The following is a 5067-nucleotide window of genomic DNA, read 5'->3' on the forward strand; positions in this document are numbered from 1 at the left end:
GGGAGGCGTGCCGCCGCCGCCGCCGTCGCCGCCGCCGCGGACCCGGAGGTAAGAGGGCCGGGAGCGCGGACGCCCCGAGCTCGGAGCGGGGGCAGGGTCGCGGGAAAACGTCGCCCGTCGGTGGCTTCGGTCAGCCCGTCCGCTCGCTGCTCTGCGGTGCGCCTCTGTCTGTCTGTGTGTGTGTCCGTCCGTCCGAGCGTCCGTTGATGGGCACGCGCCCCTGTCACTGTCCTCTGTGAGATTTCACCGAGCCCGTGTGATCTGTGCAAGCAGCAGGTGCCGGGGGCGCCGGCGTCCACGGAGCGCACCCAGCGCGGGGGGGTGCTCTTGCTTTCCGTAGCGTTCCCCCCTTCTCAGTGGCTGAGTCTTGCGCCCGGGACGGTGGCTGGCGGGCGAGGGACCGCTCCGAGGGTCGGGTCGCCGGGTCCGGCCGCTCACACTGTGCACTAGCGCGTGTGCGCCTGGCCACGTTGCGCCCTGCGGCTCGGCCCCGCGCGCTCTTCCTCCTGGGCCCCCCTCCGCCTCCCGCCGCCTCTGGCTCCCGCACCTCCGGATCGCGCTGGGCTCCCCGCGTCGCGCTGGCGCGGGAGGCGACTGGATGTGAAAAGAAGTTGACGGCCCCTGTTGATGTTTAGACTGAGACTCCAAACCCGGCGTTGCCGGGAGAGGGTTTGGTGGTGCCTGGCACGGGACGTCGGCTCCAGAAAAGGTTACCTTAGGTTGGGAGGAAAGGCAGGGACCTGGCAGAGCGCAAGCCAGGGCTGCGGCCACGTCTCCGGCTCGCCGCTCCGGGAACCAGGGCCAGAGACCTTCTGGAATGGACCCGGCGGCACGCATGTGCTCTGGAGAAAGGCGCCCAGTGCGCCCGAGGTCGTCAGCCGCAGACTCTCAGCTCTCAGAGACCGCCGCCGCCGGTCCCCAAGCGTCCAGCACGGCGGCCGTCCAGGCGCGCCTCCAGCAGCCGGCTTTGAGGTCCTGAGTCTCGCTCCGCGCAGCCAGCGTTGCCCACAGGTGAGAACTCTGTTTTGAAACTAATCTTTTGATGTGTGAGCCAGCGCCTGGCTTCAGCCCCATCCCGGAGATGGTGAGCCTGGGAGCGAGTCTCCATTCCAGCGGTCTGGAGAGGGATGCCGGGCGCGCCCCGGGGCTGGGGACCCGCGGCTTTGCGTGCCCAGGCGCGGCGCCACCATGGACAGCTCCCAGCCACTTCCTCCACTCCGGGTGTGCGGCCCTGGCTCTCGGGAAGGTGCGTCCTCCCAGACTCCAGGCGTTGGGGCGACAGGAGGGAGGAGAGGGACAGCTAGGTTTTGAGAGCCCTCTGGATCCTGTCCCGAGGCGGCAGGAGCCACTCGGGAGGGAGCCAGGGTTTGTGACTGGGACCTAGATCAGCCTGCAGGTGAACTCTGTCCGGGACCTCTGGTATGGTGTTGGGGGACAGGGCGTCCCTGGCTTTTTTGTGGCACTCACAAAGGACCTCTTGAGGTCCCTCAGAGGTGTCATAAATGTGTGACGCCCGAGCATCCGACTGAGGCAGTGAGATAATGCCAGACCTAATTAGGAACTGCCCAGCCCGCTTCCTGTGCACGGCATAGGGTCTTGCTACGTTCCATTAAGTTATTTAGTAAATTTGATCTTGGGAAGATACATTAGTTTCAGAGTCACAGGGACGGAATGCAGGAGACTCCAGCCAGAGCAAGTTCTAGAGAATGTGTCCAGATGCATTTGGGAACGCAACTGTACTCGCTTCTGATCCTAATGGTTTTCTGCAGGGTGCATGGCACTCGTAAGGAAGCTTCTAAAGGTTCCTCTGGAGCCCAGTTGATGATTTTTCAAGTTGGTTGCTTGGAAACAGGGAGGAGAGAACCTGTAGGGGTTCATATCTGTGCAAATTAAACATCTCCGTTCTCTGATGAGAAACGGCACTGGCTCTGTGTGTTCCTTTTGTATATGTGCACCTGTGCAGAAGTGTGTGTCTGCCTTTACTTGAAAATCGTAAGAAATTTCCAAGGTCGGCTTCCAGTTGTGACCGATGGAGGTCCGTGGAGAGTAAAAAGAATCAGGCACCTTTTTTTTTTTTTTTTTTTTTTTTGAGGCAGCGTGTGTAATTTTGTGACAGTCACTTAAGCTCTGTGCCTGTTTCCTCGTCTGTCACATGGGACCACACAGTCTCTCTTGCAGAATTGCTGATGAGAACTAAGTGGAAAGCATTTAGCCCCTAGCTGAGCACAGAGAAAGCTCTTAAGTTGGTGGTGGTTACAGGTGCATTTTAAAGGCAGTTGTGCATTTGTTTTGAATCACCAGCCCTCTGCCCTCTGCTGTCTCTCTCTCTCTCTCTCTCTCTCTCTCTCTCTCTCTCTCTCTCTGCTAACCTGCCATCATTTGACACAGACTCCAAACCCTGCTTAATGTTCCTGTTGGGGAACTGGTTGACAAAAGTCATGCCCGTGTCGAAGCTGATCCCAGTGCCAACAAAAATCTCACTGAAAGCTAAATGGAAGAATTTTTGTGAGACGAGTCAGCCGCCTGTGTTTCTCACCTGTATACACTTGGAAGAAAGACAAAGTGAGTCGTTTTCAAAATACTGTCATAGCTCCCTGGGTTGGAGGATTATTTCTCCCGGATCCTTCTCTCGAAGAAGGCGGGACCTCCAGGGGGCCTCCTTGTCCTGCTGGTGGGGGGCAGGGCCTTCTCCTGGGTCTTGCCGGGGGAGTGGCTTCCACGGCCCCCACTTCTGGGTTGTGCAGGATGGAGCGAGGGTCGCTTCCCCGGGGCAGCGCCTGGTCTAGGAAGCCCGCGAGCGCTCGCGACCTGGCAGGAAGCACACCCCTTCCTGGTGGAGCCCTGCCGGGGGCTGTGACATACCGCCCAGGACACAGTGCTGCACGTGGGGGTTCTGCCTGGTATATGTCACTGAGAGCGTGAAGTTTGGATAATGGAATTATAACGGGCCCAATCTCACAGTTAGAGTTTTTCCCCCAAAATGTGTGTGTGTGTGTGTGTGTGTGTGTGTGTGTGTGTTTCTGCCAGTTTCACATTCTAGTCCTCCTAGATTTCCTGTCTGTTAGTTTTATTTATTTATTTATTTATTTATTTATTTATTTATTTATTTATTTATTTTCCTCAGCAGATCAGAAGACTTTTTAGCTCCCTGCCTCTAAGCTCAAGGATGCAGTCCACAGATGCTGGGAGTCTCTCGGTCATTTTCGCCTGCCCGGCGATGTGGCGATGTGAATGGTGCAGGAGGCTGAACCCCAGTTGACCTTGAAGGGCTGGCTGTCTTCTCTGGACTCCCCTGCAGGTTCCGGTCCCCAGCGCGCAGCTTTCTGGTAGGAAGACGACCGAACTACAGAACATTCTTGGAATGCGGGGCCAACCAGGGGAGGAACAGGTGTAGGAGGGAGAGGGGGTCTCCGCGGGCCCCGTGGCACTCTGTGCGCAACAGCAGGGGCTGAGTCTCCGGACAGACCAGTCTGATGGCAAGAGCGGCATTCGGGGGGTGGGGGGGAGGCAGCAGGCTGAGAGGGGCGCATACGGCCCTTGAACCCCGCTGCTTGAGTGGCCCCCTTCTGTGGTGTCTGCAGGGCGGCACCGTCTGTAGAGCGAGTGCATCCTGCGTTTGTAGCTGGGGCTCAAGAGAGCGTTAGGAGGGGTAGTGGGCACAGAGGGGCCCTTCTCAGTGCTGAGTGCCTTTTTCACAGTGTTCACCTGGGCCCTGAGCCTCCTTCCCCAAGAGCCCGACACACGGAAACTGTGTTAAAGGGGGTAGGACTGTGGTGGCTCTCGTGGCATTCCTCTCTGTGCCTCTGCCCCCGCCCCCCGGACCCGCTCGCTCCCTCCAGGGGCCATCCTAGCCCCTCTGGTGGGTCTCCCGCTCCTTCCCTTGTCCTCCTGTCCTCCGTCTGCTCCGGTGCCAGGCTTCGTTCAAACCTGGCTCTTCAGAAGGGAGACTGCCTGCAGAGAAATGTCATCAAATATACATTTGCTCTCCGCTCGGCTCCCCCGGGGCCAGGAAACACCCTTCCCCACCCTGCTGCTTTTCCAGGGCCCCTCTCCAGGCTCGTGGGCTCAGCGAGCCCACCCCCTGCGGGTGAGGGAGCCCTGGCGAGCACAGCCGTCCCCCGGCCCCGTACTCACTCCGAGCAGGTCGCCAGCTCTGGACAGTCTGGCTCCTCGTGGCACCGGCAGATGGCCGGGGTGTTATCTTGGAATCTTCTGCTTCTGAGGCAGGATGGATGCGGGACTGAGACTTGAATAGGCAAACGAGTCTCGGGACCGGGTTAGGAAGCTCGCTCCCATTGGCCGGTCTGGGTGGGTGGGGGGCTGAGAGTCTGCGCTGGTGCACGGACCCCCCCCTGTGGGGTGCCAGCGGGGACACCTGCACCTTCCTGTCTTCGACCTCGGCACTTCCGGGTGTGCCCTGTGGGTTTCTGGTGTCTGAGCGCCTGCGGTCCAGCTGGCCTGTGTCCCCCTGGTGACCTCATACCGACCCCTCACATTCTCAGAGGTGATTATTGTTGCTTCTAAACCGTCTTCTCGGTCCACTAAATATCTTGAATCCCTTGTCCCTTGTCATAATAAATTTCCCAGCGCTCTGAGCCGAGTCACTTTTAAGCGCGGGACCGTTGTGCAAATGGCAGTCTGTCTTTGCTTGGCGGAGGCGTCTGAGTGTAATTTTGCTGGAGTTAAGAGATCACCCTGGGGGGGGCCTCCTCTCCCTCTGGTTCCAGACACAGAGAAGGCGTGTTTACATTTAGATGACTTCCCTTGACTCTAAGTCACAACTGCGTTTTGAACCTATAAATGACATTCAAGCCTCAATTATCTTCCTCAGGCCCCCTCCCTGTGGGGATGAGCGGCTCCTCCCAGGGATGCGGGTCAGCCCAAGGCGCTTTTGATCGTCTCTACACACGGGCCCTGGGTTAGCCACCGGGGAGGCAGAGGTCATCCGTGGGCCCTGCCTTCCAAGCTGCCCGCCTCGCTGGGGGAGCGGACACCTAAGCCAGAAGTCTCCAGGCGGGTGTGATGGGGGGGGGGACACCCCGGTCAGGGGGGGGGGGGGGGGGGGGG

At 59.3% G+C, this 5067-nt stretch overlaps 1 long non-coding RNA gene across 1 annotated transcript; it reads left to right on the forward strand.

Annotated features, from left to right (window-relative positions):
• The first annotated feature begins 57 nt into the window (after positions 1-57).
• LOC121042288 (uncharacterized) lies at positions 58-4595 on the forward strand. The gene is made up of 3 exons (XR_005796079.1): positions 58-1011; positions 2389-2562; positions 3128-4595. It is a non-coding gene; the product is annotated as an uncharacterized LOC121042288 (long non-coding RNA).
• Positions 4596-5067: the final 472 nt, after the last annotated feature.

This window comes from Herpailurus yagouaroundi, unplaced genomic scaffold (assembly GCF_014898765.1).
Source record: "Herpailurus yagouaroundi ecotype Mexico unplaced genomic scaffold, PumYag 185, whole genome shotgun sequence".
In the NCBI taxonomy this organism is placed as follows: Eukaryota; Metazoa; Chordata; class Mammalia; order Carnivora; family Felidae; genus Herpailurus; species Herpailurus yagouaroundi.